The sequence below is a fragment of the Hirundo rustica genome, chromosome Z, assembly GCF_015227805.2.
Source record: "Hirundo rustica isolate bHirRus1 chromosome Z, bHirRus1.pri.v3, whole genome shotgun sequence".
NCBI classification, from domain to species: domain Eukaryota; kingdom Metazoa; phylum Chordata; class Aves; order Passeriformes; family Hirundinidae; genus Hirundo; species Hirundo rustica.
The window spans coordinates 24,391,736-24,412,271 of NC_053488.1; positions in this window are offsets into that span (position 1 = coordinate 24,391,736).

Here is a 20,536-nt window from a genome sequence, read left to right on the forward strand (position 1 = left end):
TCTCTTTCTCTCTCTCCACTCTCTCTGTCTCTCCCTAAAGAATAACCCAGGCTGGATCATCAATTTGTTCTGAAGAGGCTGTGTAAAGGAGATCCTTCAAAAAGAGCTAATTTGTCAACAAAAGTAAAACAAACAAACAAACAAAGGGCGTAAAATTGTTTGAAATATGAAATATGCGTCTCACAAAAAAGTATTTTCATATTCCTCCTGCCTGATGGTTATATATGACAAATGGGTACTTCAACACATAAATTATGCTTCTAAAAGCTAGTTTGTATATACTTGTGCATGTAGTGAGAATTTTGAATATTCATATTTATCTCATGTTTGCTACTATGCTGCCAATTCTTCATTTTGTGAGGATATAAGTAATGAGATTTTATTGGTTGTGTTTACATTTTTAAAGACTCAGAGAGTGATTTGATCATATGCAAATTCAATTGTAACTAAACCAAACAAATGGGGGAAAAAATCAAAATGTGTCAAGCTGCCATGGTTAGGAAGAGAAACATCAGATGCTGTGTCTTAATTTAAAAAGAAAAAAAAAAAAACCCACACTTCATTGAAATTTCTTTACTGGGACTTTTATAATTTTAACGGGGCCTGCTCCATGATATCTTATTGTCCATGTCTAGCAATTTAGGAATGGATTAGTGTCTGCAGTTTAAGTTACTTAAGTTGAGGCACAGAACTCAGGAACTTACTTGCACTACACTTTCTGACATTAATGCTAAGATTGAAGTATCTGCACAGGGGAATTCATCCAGCTGAGGATGAATACACCTGCTTAGAGAATTCAGCATGAGAAATGCAGTTTAAAAGATTCAATGCTATAGCTACAATATTGAATGTGCCCAGTCAAATGTGCAGGCCAAATAATGCAGAAGGGCTTGCACAGACATTTCTCTATACAGGTCTCTTCTACTAAAGCATCAGTTTTCATGCTTCTTAGAATCTGGTTTGGCTTTCCTATGGATTTTTCTTTGCCTTTTCTTTTCTTCTTTTCCTTTTTTAATTTTTTTTTAAATTCTAATTTTAATTTTTAAGATTTAAGGCGCTTGAAACAATATGAGTACTGTGCTTGTGTGAGTGATGAATATGAGTACCTGATATGATAAGGTCGAGGGTCTGTGTTGCATTTCTGATTCGTGGGGGACAGGAGGAGCTCTTAATTGTGCAAGGCATGATGGAATAGGGACTGCACCACTTGTGCAAATGAGGAACAGGATATGTGGCCCAGCCTCACACCTCCTGCCTGCAGTCATGAGTCATCCCCAGAACTGTATCAGGATTTCACCCCAAAGGAAAACTATTGGTTTGTTCTGGAGAAAGAACCTGTTAACAAACTACCATGAGAATAATGAAGGAACAAGGAGCAAACTCAGGATCTGAAAATATTTGACACTTTAAATGCATCCCTTCAGAGTTACTTTATTAATATTCCTCATGTGAGAATAAGGAAAACTTAGAAACAAAACTTTCTATTTCTTTCTCTTCAGTAAATGGTTAATTTACTTTGACAGCAGAGTAAGAGATGAGAATGTTAACCTTTGACATTACAAATGTCAAAGGGCATTTATGCCACAGCTTCCAGATTTGAGATCTTTTCTAGCCCTAGAGAATCTTGTCCAGCTCGTTCCAACAATGTCTGAATATTTTTAATAACGCTGAGAAATGTCTGCAGATGTTAGAAGAAGCAAACTTTTTTTTAAAAAAGGGTTTTTTAAAAAATATTTTTTGTGGAACAACTGCTTCACATTTTAATAACCTGCTTTCCAGGGTACATAGCTTTACCAAAATTTTCAGGTATTTTGCTAAAACTTGGCAAAGAGCAGAGAATATTCTTGAAACACACCCCCACCACCACCCCAAAAAACAAAACAAAACAAAACAACATATTTCTTCTTCCTTTTATATTACTCCTGTCTTTGTTAATCATTCTTCTTTGGTTTATCCACTTGAGTTTCTATGTCTTATAGATGAAGTCAGAGAGTGATTATAGATCAGCTGATTGAAGAGTCAGGATTTAGGCATCTGTGGTGGATTCAGCCAGGCTGGATGACAGGTGCCCAAGAGTTCTCCTCCTCAGCTGAAGAGGGGAGAGAAAATATAAGGAAAGGCTTGTGGAAAGAGGTAAGGGCAGGGAGAGATCACTCACCAGTTGCCAACATGGGAAAAACAGAGTCAGTTTGGGGAAAACAGTTTAATCTCTTACCCACCAAATCAGAGTAGGATGATGGAAAAAAGCTGAATCTCAAAACACCTTGCCCCAGCCTTCCCTTTTTTCCTGGGCTTAACTTCATTCCCAAATTCTCTATCCTCTCCCCCTCAGCAGCCCCCAGTTGAGATTCTTCCCAGACTTCTCCAGCGAGGGTCCTCCATGATGGTCACAAGTCCTGTAAGAAAACCTGCTCCAGTCTGACCTCCTCTCTCTATAGGTCCTGCCAGGATCATGCTCCAGCACAGGTTTCCCATGGGGTCACAGCTTCCTTTTGGGCATCCCCCTGCTCCAGCCTGGGCTCTTCCAGGAGCTGAGTTGGATCTCTGCTCCCCCCATGCCCTCCCTGTGCTGCAGGGGCACAGCTGCCTCACCATGGGCTTCTCCAGGGGCTGCAGGGGAATCTGAGCTCCAGAGCCTGGAGCAGCTCCTGCCCCCTTCTTCTGCACTGCCCTGAGTGTCTGCAGGCCTGCTCCTTACACATGTTCTCACTCCACTATTCTTTGGCTGAAAAAATCATATTTTTCCCTCCATTCCTAAATATTTTACCCCAGAGGCGTCACCACCATCATGGACAGGCTTGGCCTTGGCCAGTGCAGGGTCCATCCTGCATCCAGCTGGTACCAGCAATGTAGGATATTGGGGAAGCTTCCAGCAGCTTCTCTCAGGAGCCACCCCTCTAGCCTCTCTGCTACCAAAACCTGGCCATGCGAACCCAATATACAGCACCTGAAAGGACTGTAGAAAATCAGCACAGAACCAGGAAACTGATCCCACTTTATGCAGTGAAGAGAGGGAAAACATATGAAATATGGGCAGGCCACCAGTGGCAGCTTGAGATAACCTTCCCAGGCGCTACTCAGAAGAAAGGTCTTAATAAGATGCAGCCTTCTCATCCCTGCTTTCTACCTCCAAGCTGCAAGCAAAGTATCAGTTTGACAGGAAAGAAAAGAATGCTGAAGTGATGAGAGCCTTGTATTTCTGTCTGTGACCACAGAACTCTGTGTCTCTCCATGGGATGCCCCTATCTGCCAGTCACAGGGTAGCTTAAGAAATTCAACATAACATCTGAAATTTGTGCATTATTGCAAATTTAACCAGAAAGATTCTGACCTATTCCTTCAGGATCTAGTCTGAAGCAACAGCAGTAAGTTGTCTATATTCGTGATGTCACAGAATCAATTACTTAGCTGGACTGAAGCTGTCCTGTTGCAGTATGTTTCTTGGTGTGTACATTTAACGACTGTGAGCTCCAAAAAGAAAGGAAACTTTGAAAATGTCTTGGTGAACCATATATTTTTTACCCGATCTACTAAAAAGAGTGGGGTTGCTGAGGGAGGAAATGTGGCAAAAACTATGTGCATGATTATTTAATCCAAGGCGGTGTCATAACACACAAGGTTAATAACAAATCAGGAGGCAAGTTAAGATTACATTTGAAAGGACTACCTGAACTATAGCAGTTTCAAATTTTTGATTCCTGAAATGCTTTTTCTTAAGAAAATTTGTGTGTAGCTAAACACATTAAATTATAGTTTGCATATAGTACAAAGGAATTATCCACCTACTTCTTTTAATAAAGTATAATTATTTATAGAGTGACTCTGAAAATCACAGCAACAAATAAAGAATACAAAGAATTCTTCTATCTCTTTTATCTGTCAATGCTAGTTTAGCTAACTTTGCTTTCAGCTGTTTTATTTTTCCATGCTTAAATATCATTTTCTTTCTTCCACCCTTCATTTTAACAATAGAAAGCATAAAACTTAATTTCTATTCTCTGTTCTTTTTAGGAAGCTCAACATTGTTCTTCATAATTTGCTCTTGTCATCTTTGTATTTATTGTCATGCATGGGTTCTTTCATGCATCTTCATAGTACCAAGTCTTTGTCCTTTTACAGTTGACTTCAAATATTAGATGTTAGCTTCACACTGTTCACATTTCATTGCTGTTATTGTTTTCATTATTTTTCAAGAGCTGTATTTCTATGTAAACACTTTGATATCCTCACAAGTGTCTTTTCCCCTGCCAAAGCTTTACATTCTTTTTTTTTTTTTTTTTTTTTTTTTTTTCTTTTCCTTATTTAATCCTCTTTTACCTCTACAGAATGTATGGAACAATGTAAATATTAATGGCAAATGGGACTTTTTTTTTTTTTTTTTTTTTTTTTTTTTTTTTTTTTTTTTTTTTTTTACATTGGCCACAGCTTTCTGAAAGCCAAAATAATCTACATATTCATGTTCTTTGATGTTACTTGAGTCTCTGAGGCACGTTGTAAACAGATCTGCATTCCTGATGTTGAATTTAGCATGTTTGTACTCAATACATTCGAGACTTTTTCCTTTTTCCCAGTTTTAGCCTTGTTAAAATAACATGTAATACTGGCAAGGTCAGGGAAAAATGTCAGCTATTTGTCCTGTAGGTGCCAGACAGGCAAGCTGGAACTCCCTAGAGGCTCTTCTAACTTGTAACTTGCAGAAACAGACTATTTTTATTTTTTTTTTCCCTCTCATAAATTAGTAGGCTCTGCGTTTCATGGTATTCTGACCCCTTTGCCAACTAGCAGCTCCTTGGATGAATAAGCTACACTTAGGACTTGTGGACCCTTTTTCCCCTTCTGTATTGTGTATGTTTCTAATGAGAATCAGATTTGCTTTTCAGAGCTATGTCACAGTGAGTCTTTAAACAAGAGAAAGCTGTGTATGACATAACCTGTGTGGTTCTTTTTCTGTGCTTCCTACACAGCTTTGTTTGAACCTGATACAATAGTACAGATGTCCCCCATTTCCATTTTAAAAGCCAACAGAAATGATCAAGCAGTACTACTAGACTGTTTCTTGCTGTCTGTATACAGGGAACATTCAGTGTTGATCCCAGCTGCATGAAGGAGAAGGAGCACACTTAATGGGACACATTTTCAGTTCATAGGAAATGAACTGTAAAGAATGAATGATGCTTCCTACATCAAGGGACATTTGGTGATATTCTGGGCACTCTAAAAACTCAATCCACACTGTTTTGTGTTGTATTGTTTTCTTTTCTTTAAAGACAAAATAAAATAGTTGCAGAGTTTACATACCCTGAGGCATTGCTTTGGCAGCGATTTTCATTTGTGCACTAAGTTGTAGTATCTCACTTGAGATATAAATCTTTGTAGATATTAGACAAAGGGTAGTAGATCTGACAGCCTGCTTACTGTAATTCAGGTTATCACATACTGACTAAGCTGAAATTTTCCATGGAAGATGGGGTTCATTGTCAAATAATAGTGAGATCAGGCACTTATCTTTTAGAAACTGGTTTTGTTCCAATGGGTTTTGGAGGAAGGCTGATTTATACTTTCTGTGATCTAACCCAGGCTCTTCCCTGTCTGCCAGGGAAAGGAGGAGGGCAGGCCGCCCTGTGAGCGAGAGTTGTTTCAGAGAGTCAAAACCACCCACACTGCAGACATCTCATTCTATAACTAAATTGCAAAGCTGTCCCTTTTTTTCACTGACTTGATCAATTCCACTTTACTACAGATTCCCTTGGAAACACTAACATTTCTACAAATTTATTTCAAGTTTCTTACATAATGGAACGTGTTGTTTGTCATATAGATCTAGAAAATAAATAAGAAAAAATCTGAAATCAGAAATGAAATAAGGGGTCTTGAGCAGTGCAGGAGAGGATGGAAGCACATTTATAACTTTTTTTCTTTTTTTTTTTCTGGGAACACTTAGATTTAGAAGAGAGGAAATGGCAGCACTCTCTTTAATTTGAAGGAAAAGTGGATAGTTTGATGAGTACAGTCTAGTCCTCAGTGAATGTTCATCAACTTCGCAAAACCAAGTTCCAAAGCCTCGTGGCCATCCTTCAAGTAGCAATACTTCTAGTAAGTTTCTGCTGAGGATATTACTCCAGTGCCAAAGGAGAGTGCCTTAGAGTTTGCTACAAAACTGCAATGCATCAGTGCACACCTTCAAATGAACCATGAGAGGTAGAAGGGAAAGCTTAAAGTTGGAAGTCATTTTGTTACTTAAGGACAAATTTGACCCGGATGGCCACTTGAAAGTCAGTGAGAGATGCACACTCTAAATAACTCATTTCTCTCTTTTTACCAGGTCATTTCCAGTAATTAATATTTTTGAGAATAACAATTGCCTCTTTTCCTGCCACCAAGATAAAACAAACAAACAAATAGAAAAAAAACCTCTAAACAAAACAACAACAGAAAAACAACCCTATAATAGTTTACATCAGCAGGTTTTCAATAAGTTCATTTCTTCATCTTGTTAAGTTATGTTGTGGATCAGCTAACATTCTCTGGGCACAGGTCTGACATAGTTCTACAGTTCTACAGTCAGTCTTTCCTGAGATGATTGTCAGAGTTTGGTCCTGTTGCGTTGTGTGGTAACTGTGCATCGTATCCAGGGAGGTTACAACCACCAGTGGGGAAAAAGATGAGACAAGTCTTTGTTACAAGGATGATCCATTTATTTCCCCCTACCCGAGGCTGAGGAGGGGGTGAGAGTGAAGAGGGGTGAAGATGAAGAGAGCGAGCAGGGGAAGGGCTGTGGGCTTTATCGGGTATTTTAGGGGAGGAATCATAGGTTTAGGTCAAAGGGGGGAGATCAGATTTCAGCCTCCTCAAAACAGGACTCCATATGGTCTGACTAGTAATCTCCTGTTAGACTTCACACTGCTTTCATTCTTGGATGGTTTAGATTATTATTTGCAATTTTTTTGCCTTAAAATCCTTGAATATTCAACAGGACATCAGACTCTTACAGATTATCTCTACATCTGAGAACTAGAAAGGTCACTGTACTGATTTAATATTTTACCTCTAAGTTTTCCTTCCATGAAATAATTATAACTATTTTACTCAAATGACAACTTGTGCCTCATTATCCTCTGTTCCTAAATTTTATTGTTACTAGGTTCACTTCTTTAATTATTACTATTAACATTTTGTTATTACTATTAGTTTAGCACTAAGGTCTGTAGATAGATAATGCACAAAATCCTAACAATTTCTTTCTCAACTATTCATAGCTTTCAAATGCTAACACAAACCAGAACACATAACAAACAGAAATACAATGTCAACCAAAACCAAATCACTACGCACATTTTTAAATGACTTTCCCATATTCAAAGGAGATGTCCAAGGGTAAGCAGGAAGTTGAATGCAGATGAGCAGCTAGTTTCTGTTGTTTTCCTGAAACACAAAAGCAGAAATGAAGTCTTGGCCTTATTAAGGCTATTGGCTGCTGAGCAACTGGATTTAAGTGGTTAGGATTCAAAGCCACTTTACTTTTCTTATCTTCTTTCCTTTTTTTTTTTTTTTTTTTTTTTTTTTTTCTTTTTTAACTTTGCAACCATTCTTTAGCTTATCCATCTGAGCTGTTTGGTAGATTCAAGCTCCATACATAGGATCAAAATGATATCTATGTGGTACTGGATAAATCCCATGTGTTCCTATTCTGAATGACAAAATTCAGGCTTCTACAACAGTTAGCTTTGAAAGGGATGGAAGGTACATTTTCATAACACAGCTTTCTTCAATTAAAACAGCTCAGAGAAACATACTGGAGAAAAAAAAAAAAAAAAAAAGGATTCATCTTTAGCTACAAGGTTGGAGTTAACTCAAAACCTTCAAACCAGCTGCACGGAGAAAGAGAGAACGAGCTTTCCAGGCTGGAATGTCTCAAGGGATCCAGAGGTGATGCAGGCTTTTTCTATTTTGTGTCTCCCTATTTTTTTATTTGCCCTACAGTCTCACAAAGTGGGAACATATGAAGTTAAAAGGAATAAGCTTGTCTAACATCTAATAAGAGAAGAATCTGTCACTGCTAGTGATATGACTGGGAATACAAAAGCTGTAGCTTCTTCAGCAAAAGCACAGCAAGGCAAAAGGTTAGCCTAAGATCTGCTCTCAGTTGCTTCGGAAGCTCTGTTTAATTGTTAGTCATGACGCACTGTGGGCAGAACAATTAGCTGTATCTATATTAGATCTAAGCTGTAATTATTTGTTGCATTAATCATGACTATAGTGAGAATTTAATTAGTCATGAACAGTACAAGATTTTTTTTTTTCTTTTTTAAAATTTTATTTTGAATGGGGGAAATGTCCAGCTTTCTTATTAAATACATCTTAATGAAGTGAGTCCTGGATGTCTGCAAGCCAGTGTTATGCCCAGGGTCTTTCCACCTGGTGAATATGCACGATTTCCAACTCAACAGCAGAGCCTAGTACTGACTCGGATTTACAGAGCTGGGTATCTGAGCCAGGACTGAATTGAGACAAACCGCGTTGGAGGGGTGGGGGAACGAATTTTGGAGTTATTGCAACAATATCTTATCACTTAGGGTTCGTGAAGGTATGTTAAATGAGGAGAGGTGCCTCCCTCGACTGCGTTTGCTCCTCTGCAGGTTAAGTCGCTCCCAAACAGAGCAATTTATGTCCCTCTTTGCATCCAGTGTGGGATAGGCAGATGCCATTTTGTTCTCATTTCCCTGCACTAGCAACATTTATCACAGGGTTCAACTGCTGCGAGACCCTCCCCAGCGCTGGGGCTCCCCTGTTGCAGTGCAGTGCGTGGCAGTATTTTGGCTCCCTCGCTCCTCCGGGCAGCTGCGGGCTCGGGGGAAAGCAGCGAGCGCCGGGGGAGCAGGTGGGAGGGAGCGCTTCCCGCTCGTTGGACGCGGGGCAGCCGGCACCCAGTGCGCGTTCCTCGGGCGGCTGCGACCCCTCCGAGCGCTGCCACTGCTCCTCAGCGCCTAGTTGCTCGTCAGCCCTCTGCAGCGTGAGATGCTGTGCCAACACAGGCAAGCTGCAATCGCCCCTTTCCCGGAGAGTTAAGGAGAAAGGACGTGGTTGTCCCTGGATCCAGGCAGAGGATATTGCAGTCTCCAAATAGGGAACAACCCCCAGAGTCCTGCCTCCTGAACATTGCTGGCTGTTTTGCAGGGTTAGCAGCAGAGGAAAGAAGTGATTGAACTTTGGGAAAAGGAAAGCAAGATATATTTTCTGATGTTTAAAAGAGTGTCTTTTGGTTTGGTTTGGTTGTTGTTTTGTTTTGTTTTGTTTTGTTTCCCTAATGCAAGAGACAAAATTGTGAAGGAGCTATTTTGGAAATGCTAGGAGGAAAACAAGGCTGGACCAACGTGCTGGTTGAAGGAGAAGCCATTTTGACTTAAAAAGAGAGACGACAGACATTTTCTGTTCCTGGGGCAGCTTGTGCCACTTGTCCTGTGGTTCACCTGCCTGCATGTGCTTGACCAAAGTCTGTGCTGTGTGTGAGCATCCCTGCAACAATGTCAGCAAGGTTCTGAGTTAGAGTCCTCTTTTCAAGAATGGTACCTACATTAAAAAAACCTATTGATTTTGATCCACAGAAACAGTCCCACCACAGGGGTTGAGACTATTTGTGTGAGTAAGTGCTCTCTCTGACATGACAGAACTTGCCTGAAGCTGCAGAGTAATTTTCAGACATCTGCTCCTTACAGAAGGGGCTTCTTCTCCCTCGGACCACATTCAGCACTCGGGAGTTCCTTCATTATGGTTTCTAAGGTGAGTTCATGTGTTATAGACCAGGCTACAATCTGCCAAACAGGGGGTCCCATGCCAAGCCAGAAATAAAGTAACACTCATGTGTTGATTCCTCTTTATGTGTCTAAGGTCTCGTCTTTCTTTCTATTGCTAATTAAGTCTTCAAATAAAAGCCGGGGCAATTCTGCAAATGAGGTTTTAAGCATTAAAACATATTATGTTACTAAAATGCTTAAGTAACACTGACCGTATCTGTCTGCTTTAGAAATTTATCTCCTTGTGAATAGTTTCATTTTTGTGAGTTTTGTTGTTGTTGCTGCTGTTTTTCCAACAAAACTGTAAGAGAAAGACGAGTAAGAGAAAACCACAATAGGCTAGTTTGAGGTCACTGTTTTGTGGGGGTCTTTTTTGTCTTTTTTGTTTGGTTGGTTTTCTTGTTTTGTTTTGTCCTTTATATGTGGTTGACTACAGCATTTCTGAATTGAAGCTAAATTGTCAGGACAATGCTCACTTTTCAACGCCTCACTCCAGGTGTTGCAAGCGAAGTAAGACCTTTGTTATCTCAACATCTCCACCCCCACCATGAGAAATACAGAGAAAGATGATGTTTCAAAAATCTAATCCATCTACCAACATCTTTGGGAATAAAAGTTGCTTCTTACAGCCATTTTGAACTGACCTTGGCATTACTACATGCATGCAAGGATAACAAATTTATGGAAAAAGTGTCATTCATCTTTCTCCCAGTGCTGTTTGAAGACTGAGTAGCCCATCATGTCTTCATGAAGTGGCATTTACAACAAAGGAGCAGATATATCTATTACCAGTGAAAACAGTGTCTTGGTGCACTGACAGCTGGATGATTTTTTTTTTCTGTTTATTTATTTAATTACATATTTGTTCTAGTGGAAAATAAAAGTAAAGTGATAGATGAAAAGTCATGAGTTCTTCTCTATGTTACAGTCAGGCTGAAATAAATTCCAGTAACTCAAACAAGCCTGTTAGTTTACAAATTTCCTGCTTTGATATTTAATTCTAAAAGGTTGTAAATACCTCATTAGCACGTTTTTACTGTGCAATTATTAAAACATTTTGCAGTGTTTGCAAACAGTAATGATCAAAGGTTTAGCCACTTAAGGAGGAAGTTCCAAATCTACAGTAATGCACAAGTCTCTGAGAATTGCCACACTCATTGAACAGCATTGTCCTTTGGCATTTCCATCCTTTTTTTTCTTTTTTTCCTTCTTTTTTTCCTTCTTTTTTTCTCCCCTCTTAGACCTTCATTTGTTTCACCTCCTGGGTGCAAGGCACATTGCTGCCTTTTGCTGAGAGGTCACTGTTCCAATGACAATTTCTGTGCTTAAGATGAAAGAAGTGGATGTTAGTCTACATAAAACCACCATACCATGAATCAAACCTATGACCTTTTAGTCTGAAAATTGAAACCTGGAAAATCTTTTGCTAAAGGATTAACACATTCAGCAGTGACCTTGCCAGCAGAGGGAGATATGGCATCAGACAGTGCATCATTCTAAAACATCATTTGTCTATTAGAAAAACTTTCTGAATATTCTATACTGTGTAGAAGTCAAGTTTGCACAAGGGTAATATATACCTGAGTCTGTTCCTGACTAGGTGTGTGGACACTTTGCCACAGGGCATGTTGTTTGTGTTGTTTGACGTAATTCTCAATCCAAGTGGAAATACATTAATACACCATAAACAAAGGGGAGGATTAGGTAATTAGATATTAATAAATACACATCATTATTTCTAGACATATAATCTAGGTACTTGAGATCAGAAATCAAACCCTTCAGGTGCTGTTTGAACAGCCAAAGAGGATTCTCATTCCAGCAAGGTTTAAAACCCCTGTAGTGGCTCCAGGATCACAGTGGCTCACAGCCTTCCCAGCACTCACATAGGCATGGATTGGTAGGCCTTGCCTTTGTGTTCAGCCAGTGTTAGGGCTTATAAGCCATTGGTTGTCATTTCCACCTCCCATTGCACCTGTTTGGAATGTGATATATTCCCTTTCCAGCTTCATGGTGCTCTGTCCTTAACACAGTTCCATTCCCTTAAAATCCTGTCACTGCGGTTCTGCAAATGGAACTGAAGATTCCTTTTCTTTCATCCTCATCGTATTATAATTTACATTTATTGCCCTTTAGATTATCATGTTTATATTATGTCTCCTTATTTATAGTGGATTGCCAGCATATGTCCCTGAATGCAATTTTATTTGGTTGCATTCAGGATATTTCTGAAATATGTCAGATATTAGAGATAATATCATAGTTGTTTTAGACACTAAAAGGAAATCATCAGACAATTGTCCAGTAATCAGCCTCTTAACAAAAATGAAAAGTGAAAGTTTCACTATTTTAAGCTAGTTTTCCAAAAAACAATCTTTTTGAAAATTACTCCTAATTTAAAGGAAACTAAGGTATTGCCTCACCCCACCAACAGGGAAAATGGCTCTTGTTGGACCAATCATAGAAATGAGCTTCCCTGAGTACATTTCACCTTAAAGTTGACATGATTGCAGAAAAGCATATACAGCACCTTGTCAGTATGGTATAACTGGGCTTGGCCAAGTTGTCATTTCTGACAGGTCAGTGTAATGAGCAAGAGAGCGCTGAGATGGTCGAAAAGATGTGGTGGTGGTGATTTGTTTTGTTTTGTTTTTGTTTTTGTTTTTGGTGGGGGATGTTTTTGTGTTTTTTTGTTTTATTTTGTTTTGTTTTTTACTTGGTGGCGTTTGTTTGTTTGTTTGTTTGTTTGTTTGTTTTTTAAACTTGAATCAGCAGGATAGAGCTGTTTGGGGTGATAAGACCATATATATGTTTCTCATTATGAGCACTACATTATGAAGTAGTTGTCGCCCCTGCTATCACGCTTAGCCACGTTTATATTTGGGATTCATTTTGTGCAATTTCTTTACATTCCTAACCTGGCAACTGCAGAAAATCTGATTCTCTGGAGCAGCAGACAATAGCTAGCAGGACTGCCCATGCATTTTTAATCTTCATGCATTTGCAAAATCACTAATAATGAGAGATGCTAATTGCATTAGAGTTTTTCTTTTGCATTTGTACTTTCCTAAAAAAGTCTTCAAACAGGTAGTTACATTAAAAAAGCATTGAAAAGAGGGAAAAAATGAGAAAAAAATAGGATTTGGAGACAATAAGCGAGAAAAAGAAAGCAAGACTTTTATTGCAATTCCAATGATTTTGATATTTATGTTCAAATACTGTAAGGAAAGCAACACACCACATTAGAGAGAGAAAATTCTTGGGGGGGAAAAAAAAAAGGATTTTTTTTTCAACACTGTTTTTCCCATATTATTTTTACATATGACCCTTCACTTCTCTGTACCTGAGTCCTGAGCATGTCAAGTAATAATAGCGTTTCCAATTTCTTTTGTAAAGCATTTTAAAACATACAGATGAGAAGCACTTTATAAGACTTAGGGATTAGAAAAAGCACAACAATAAAAGAGATGAAAGGGATCAGAGGTTAGAATTTAAAACACTAATAATAATCACACTGGTGCAGAATTAAGATCATCAAAAATAAATCCTTTTGAGCAGGAGCTTGAATAGTGGGAATAAGAAAGGGACATGAAGAACAGAAAAATAAAACCTTCTTTGAGTCAATTGTCAATATCATCAGTACAAAAACACACCACATACTTTGTGATGTCATTTGAATTATGTAAGGAAATTTGAGATAGGGCAAGAAATAGAAGCTATTCTTGTACAGAGAAAGATCAGATAAGTAAATTAAACTATATGTTGAATTCTGCTGTAAGCAGATATCCCTTAAGGCTACAGAAATAATAATTTGATTATCAAAGCTGTAGAATGTGTGGTCATCTCCCTTTGTGTTACGAGAAGCTTTTCCATTAAATTTGTTGTTAAGTAAAATGTCTACAGGAGACTCATTTTGGATACTGATTAGTCACCTCTTAGGAGAGGAACTCATTGCCTTCCGTCCACACACTAGAGTTACATTCCAGCAAGGAGCTGCAAGGTCAAGCCATCAACCCCATGTCTTCAATATACCTGGAATAAGTATATTCTGCCAGCATATTCAATAAAGCAATTACAATAGCATTAATGCAGATGGTCAATCCATCAGATGCAGTGGAATCACTTTAGCATATTCCACCCCAAATTTTTTTAAAGTCTTTTAATCCACATGACTGAAGGTCAGCCAAACAGACCAAAGAGCCCATGGCAGAGGACTTTCTGGGTTACATGGAAGAGAGAGGTTGCTATGCAAGATTATCTTGATCTTTTTGCCTCAGCACTTGAAGCCAATCACATTCATTTCTGTTCTGGTGTGCCATAGCCGAATGGAGACAAGCAGCTGCTCTCCTGTCTTGATGAAGATGATGGGAAAAAACAATAGTCCCTGTTCTTACCCAAGTATTGAAAGAATGGAGAATGCATGGCAAGGCCATAGAATTCACTGGATGGATATATTGTAGGGAATACAGCAGGCCTTCCTAAGAGTGCTGTTCTTTAGAAACTTTTGGCAGCTGGTGTGCATCAGTTGTCCTCTTTGCAGGTGAAATGAAGTCTGCTGGATGTGAAGAGCAGCTGTCTTGTAGAAAAGAAAAAAGTATGAAGTATATGCCTATGACCAGCCAGATGCCTCGTGCCACAACATATCAAATATTGCAAAGAGATTTGGGCATGCGGTACCATTGATTTGGGAATGTGGGTGGGCTAACAACAGCCCTGCAAAGTAACAGGATAAGAACTGTGCAGGTGGTCTGTTTAGGTGCAACATGATAGCCCAAGAGCTCTGAGTCTAAGATATTTGGCCTTCTGTGCTCTGTCATTTCCTTTTTTCATCCATGTCCCTTGCCGACCTTGGTTCTCATTACAGGTGGGGACGTACAACCAGATCTCTATCATTCCCTGCTTTGGATCTCTTTTAACTGCAGACAGTATCTGTGCCCCACACAGCCCCAATGTATGTGCACTCTGCCCCACTGGCTTGGGAGAGAGAGTCAGGAGGGTAAAACTGAGAAAACTGGAGGGTTGAGATAAAGATAGTTTAACAGGTAGAGCAGAAGTCACATATATAGGCAAAGCAAAACAAGGAATTCCTCCACCAACTCTCAGTAGAAGGAAGGTGTTCAGCCATTCCATCCCTAGGAGAGTGGTGTTCCATCATATGCAGTGGTGACTTGGGACCCGAATGATCTCCCCTTTTTCTTCTTCCCCCAGCTTTATGTGCTCGACATGACACTGTATGGTCTGGAATGTCTCTGTGGTCAGTCACAGTCAGCTGTCCCAGCTGTTGCCTCTCCTGACTCCTTGTGCACCCCCTGGCTGGTGGGGTGGCGTGAGGTGCAGAAAAGGCCTTGACTCTCTGCGTGCTCTGTTCAGCGTAACAACAACATCTCTGTTATCATCCCTCTTTTCCAGCATAAGTCCATAACACAGCCCCAAAGTATTATAAAAAAAGATTATTGACTCTACCCCAGACAAAAACATCACAGGACTTCCCATTACATGTTCAATTAGATCCCCACATCAACATTTTACATTGAAATACTATGTATCACTTATTAAACTTCTGCTCTCGCTCTTGCTCTCGCTCTCTCTCTCTCTTTTTTTTTTTTTTTTTTTTTTTTTTTTTTTTTTTTTTTTTTTTTTTTTTTTTTTCCCCAGTAATGAGCAAATTCAAAGCAAGGAAACGTTATTCATTCAGTGCCAGTCCAAAAAGGAACAACTGTTTAAAATGACTAATCATCTCTTTCTCAAGGATGTTAGACTGAAGGAAGCATTTGAAGCATTTGGTGATGGGTTTGTGGTGGTTTGGTAGGATCTGCAGAGACTACAGAGCATCCTGCGGTTGCACTAGTAAGACTTAAAAACTACAAGATTCATGCTACACTAAATTTCAAAAGTAGCTCAGCTTGATGTCTGATTAATTTCTGTAAGAAATGCACTCCAGAGGAAAATCTGATTTGGGTGTCCTATATATATCTTTATTTGTAGAGTTCTGGAGGAAGGAAATTGCCAGCACAGGCTACATGGTCCGACTTCCACTGACACTCTGCCAGAAATTGAACAGATCTGATCATAAGTCTGATCGTTATAGTAATGCTGGCTCAAGTACTGCTGTCTGTCTAACCTACCAACTTCTAGGGGGTCCCATGGACAGCTGTGGGATTTAAGGGGAAGGTGGGAGATCAAGACTGTTCTGGGTTTCCTAGCTTGTATCTTTTTCTTTCTTCTTCTTCCTTGTTTTTCTTCCATTCATTCTTCACTCCTGATGAGTTGATTCCATTTAAAGAGTCACAACATTAATTTTTGACCATTAAAACCTCACAAATAGCATTGCAAGAAATGCACAGGAAGAGACAATCCAAACTGGTATGTGATGATGCATTAATTTGGTTTATATTGTGTTTTATCAGACTTGTAATCTGTATCATGTGATTTTTCCTTACTCATCTGTAACCTAATTCTCTTCCACTGCCACTTCTCCCTGATTGGATGGTGTCTTTGTCCCTGCCTCTGGGCCCTGCCCCCTGGAGAAGAAGCCCCTGTACGGGCGGGGCTGAGGTCTCTTTGGCACCGGCGAGCTATTGGGAAGATCTCCAGCCAAGCAGGGCAGGACTGGAGAATAAAGCAATATTTTCCCCCCAGACAAAGAGCAGGCTCTTTCTTTTTGCCATCAGCAGTCATCTAGTCTTGTGGAGAAATACCACGCTGGTACAGATTTGAACAGATAGAAGGTCACACCATTGGGAGAAAAGCTACAGCAGTTTGTCTCTCTGCCTCTGGAGAGTTCTGACCACCTCCTCTGCACAGTTATGTTGTGATTATCTCAGGACGAGCATCCTGTTCACGACAGTGGGGCCATTTGGCCGAATGGCTGTCACTGCCTTTCCTACTCCTGCTTTTGAGGCAAGGTCTGATGAGTGTCAGTGTGCAAAGAGGCAGCAAAGTGATGATTCTCCCAACTCTAACTTCTTCAGGTAGCTGAGTTCACAACTTACCCCTGAGTGATTAGAGACATAAAGCTCCCCCCTCCCGCCATCTCCCGACTTGGTGCATCATTGCAATTGCTAATTTAAGCAGGACGTGAGGTGAATTCTTTCAAAGAGTGAACCTGACCTTTCACCTCTCCAGCACTACCCGTGTCTGCTGCAAAGCAATTGTGCCCGTCAATGGAGAACAGAAAGCAGTAAAAGTAATGAGAAAAGTAATAAGAGTTAAAACAAAAGTAGATGGACCTCAAATGAAAACAGGAAGATTTAGGATACCTGGAGAAAGACAAGTCAGCATTATATAGAGACGAATTAATACCTTGGGATTAAACTGTGTGTGAAGGGTAGGGGCATAGTGCACTAAAAATAGGAACAGGGTAATTTAGAAGCTAATCAAGCTCTGTCACAGACAAAATTAATAAGTAAAAAAAGTTTTAACAAGACATTAGCCATCCGAAGAACATAGAAGGCCTGTGGAGGAGGATATTGTATCAGAAGGTGTTATTAACGCTGCTATTATTAGATTGGGTATGATTAACACGACTTGGTCAGAAAGAAGCAAGGTGAAGTTTAGAAGTGCAGTGGTGGATCACCCAGAATGTCATTACAAAGGTGAAAATTGTAAAAGGAAGCAGGAAGTAGAGGAAATAGTTTTGGAAAAATTATAGATGAAAAGACAGTGAAGTGTTCTGAACTTTTCTATATGGCATAAAGGTACAGTGAGTGAGAACAAGGAAATGAGGGCAGTTGTTTTCTCTTCTGCCTATGTTTCAAGTGCCATGGTTAACATTTGCAAAGTTGAGACTTCATAGACAGAGGACTTTTGGAGGTTCATTATAGGTTTCCCTGTCTGTGTTTTTTTCCTGCATTGATTTGCAATTTGGACTTCATAAGAACTGAGAGACAGTTGGTTGTAAATTAGTGATACTTCCAAAAAAATCAGTGGAAACAAACTGATTTCCACCATTCTTGTGATTCAACATTCTTTTTGGAAGCAGAGTGAAAAAATATGAGTTTCATAAAGGTGAATTTTTGAAGGACAGATCTGACTGTAATCACCAGGTGAAGAAGCAATTTGCTGAGAGTCAAAAGAGATGTGGGCACGATGAGAAAAATATCACTGGCTTCAGGCATTGATTTCAAAGCATCTATTACTGAGCACCCCCAGAGGCACGGTTCTGGTCTTGATGGACACCTCTTTTTATTATTTATTTATTGTTCTTATTAAACACAAATATCTATTTGCTTAGCAATGCATCCATTTCTCTGAGTTTTGTTGTAGGAATTGCTGGTTTTACTTATATTTTGGACAAAAAGTAGTGTGGACCAAATGATACTCATTTTCTGAGGCTTCTCTGCTGTTGCTTCTCATCATCACAAACACACATAATCAGATATTCCAAATGATGCTTTCTCCCTGTCTCTTTACCTGATCTCTTGATCTGTTACCTGTTCTCTTTGCCTAATCTCTTAAAAGCAAAATCTTATTAAGCCAATAGGTAGTTGTTTGTTTGGGCTTTTTGTTTGTTTGTTTGTTTGGTTTTGTTGTTGTTTGTTTGTGGTTTTTGTTTGTTTTTTGTTTGTTTTTTTTTCTTTTGTGTGTGTGGGGGGGGGGTGGGTGTGCTTTAGTTAGACATAATAGATCCTTAATTATACAGGAGGATCTAGTATTAACTCAGCTCAGGTTGATATTATTCACAAAGAGCAGCATTTTACCTGGAAAGCAGATTTTTCAGCACTGTCACTGACACATTTCATTCCCACCCCTTCAGACAGAATCTTTAGCCTGTGGTGCCAATCAGGAGTGATTTTCCTGGACTAAGTGCCATTACATCAGGGTAGTAAACCTGGCTGTGAGCTCAGACTCTGTATGCCTGTATCCTTTAGGCTTTAACCATGCACAAATCATCAGGGCATCCAGTACCATTATTCCTGCAGAGACAATTTGACAGGTGACACTGTGATAGTAACATTGCTGCTGGCCTCCAGCTAAGTCCCTGTCTCTGGAGCTGCATGACCAGTGGAAAACTCAGCAGATCCCTTCTTGCCTGCCTGCATGTGCTTACCACATTTCAACTGAGCAAAGGCATCCTTCTCTCCCCGCAAATCACATTACACTCTCTGTGTTCTGATGGAAAGCAGGAGTGAACCTGTAGAGCCCTGAAACACATAATATGCATGGCTGCTGTTTTACTCTTGTAACATCTTGTATGCACTGAAATGTACAGCTGTTTACACTTGTAGCTCTGTCAAGTAAACAAGTGGTGATTTCTTATGATAGAGGGGAAGTTGGCACAAGGCTGCTATTCACTCACCTACAGCCTGGCAACTCCTGGTGGTGGAAATCATTCTTTAGGCACCAAACTGGCATGAGGCTTGCTGTAAAACTGGCTTCTCTGAGGTGGAGGGGAGGCAAGAGGAAATCTGTTGGCTGCATCTGCACCTCTAGAAAAGGCAGCAGCTGAGTGTCTGATGGGCTCTGTCTCCTGCTGCAGCCGCCCATGCAAGAGGCTCTCAAATAGCCTGTGCAATGGCTGTGCCATGGTGCTGGCATGAAAATCTGTATCAGGCATTTTCAGGTAGCTCCTCACCAAGAGCTGTAGAGTTTGTAACATAAACAACTGGTAAATCTGCAAGAGAAAGGCTTGGAGATAACCTGTATCCCCTAAAGATGATGCTATGTAAATTTTAAGTCAGTAAAGATGACTATAAATAATAAAATAACAAATATCTAGACTGTCTTTTCAGAAATTAACCAGAGAGAGCATCCAATAAAGCTGAAAACTGCAACTTTGTAAAAAAAAAAAAAAAAACAAACCAACAACAACAACAAAAAAAACCCCACAACAACAACAACAACAAAATCTGTGTAGAGATAACTTTGGTATTGCTTTGCAACAGAAGGCTAGTGTGTACCAGGAGTTATCAGGAGTGCTCATGTCACCTGAACATACTTGTGGAGATTGAGTCCTTAAAATATTAAGAAAAATGAAGTAGAATCACCTCACAGGTGATTGGACATGGGAACAGGATACTTTTCACAAGGTTGCTCAGAGCCTCATCCATCCTGGCCCTGAGCATCTCCAGAGGTGGGGCAACCACAGTTTCAGAGGGTAACCTGTGCCATTGTCTCAGCATCCTCATAGTAAAGAACTCTCCCTAATATCTAATCTAAAATCACCCCCTTTCAGTCTGAAGCCAGTCCCCTTTGACCTGTCACTACTACTTTTACAAAAAATCTCTTTTTATCTTTCTTGTATACTCTCTTTAGGTACTGGAACACTGCAATAAGATCACTCCTAAGCCATCTCTTTTCCAGGCTTAAGAAACCAAATTCTAATGAATACAATAGAAGAGAATAGGTTGGTAAAGGCCTTTAGAGGACATCAAGTCCTAACTATAAACTTCACACTACTGAGTGCACCACTAAAACATGTCCCTAAGTGCTGCATCTGCATGTCTTTAGATGCATTTGGGGATGGTGACTTCATCACTTCCCTCACAGCCTGTTCCAAGGTCTGATCTTTCGGTGAATAGATTTTTCCTAATATCCAATCAAAACCTTCTCTTGGTACAGCTTGAGCCTATTTTTTCTCATCCTGTCCATTTGTTACTTGGAAAAGAGACTGACTTCCACCTGGCTACAACTTCTTTCCAGGGAGTTGTAGAGAGTGAAGTCCTCCCTGAACCTCCCTTTCTTCAAGATAAACACCCCCAGCTCTCTCAGGAACTCCACACTGGAGTCCTCCCAACCCCTCACCA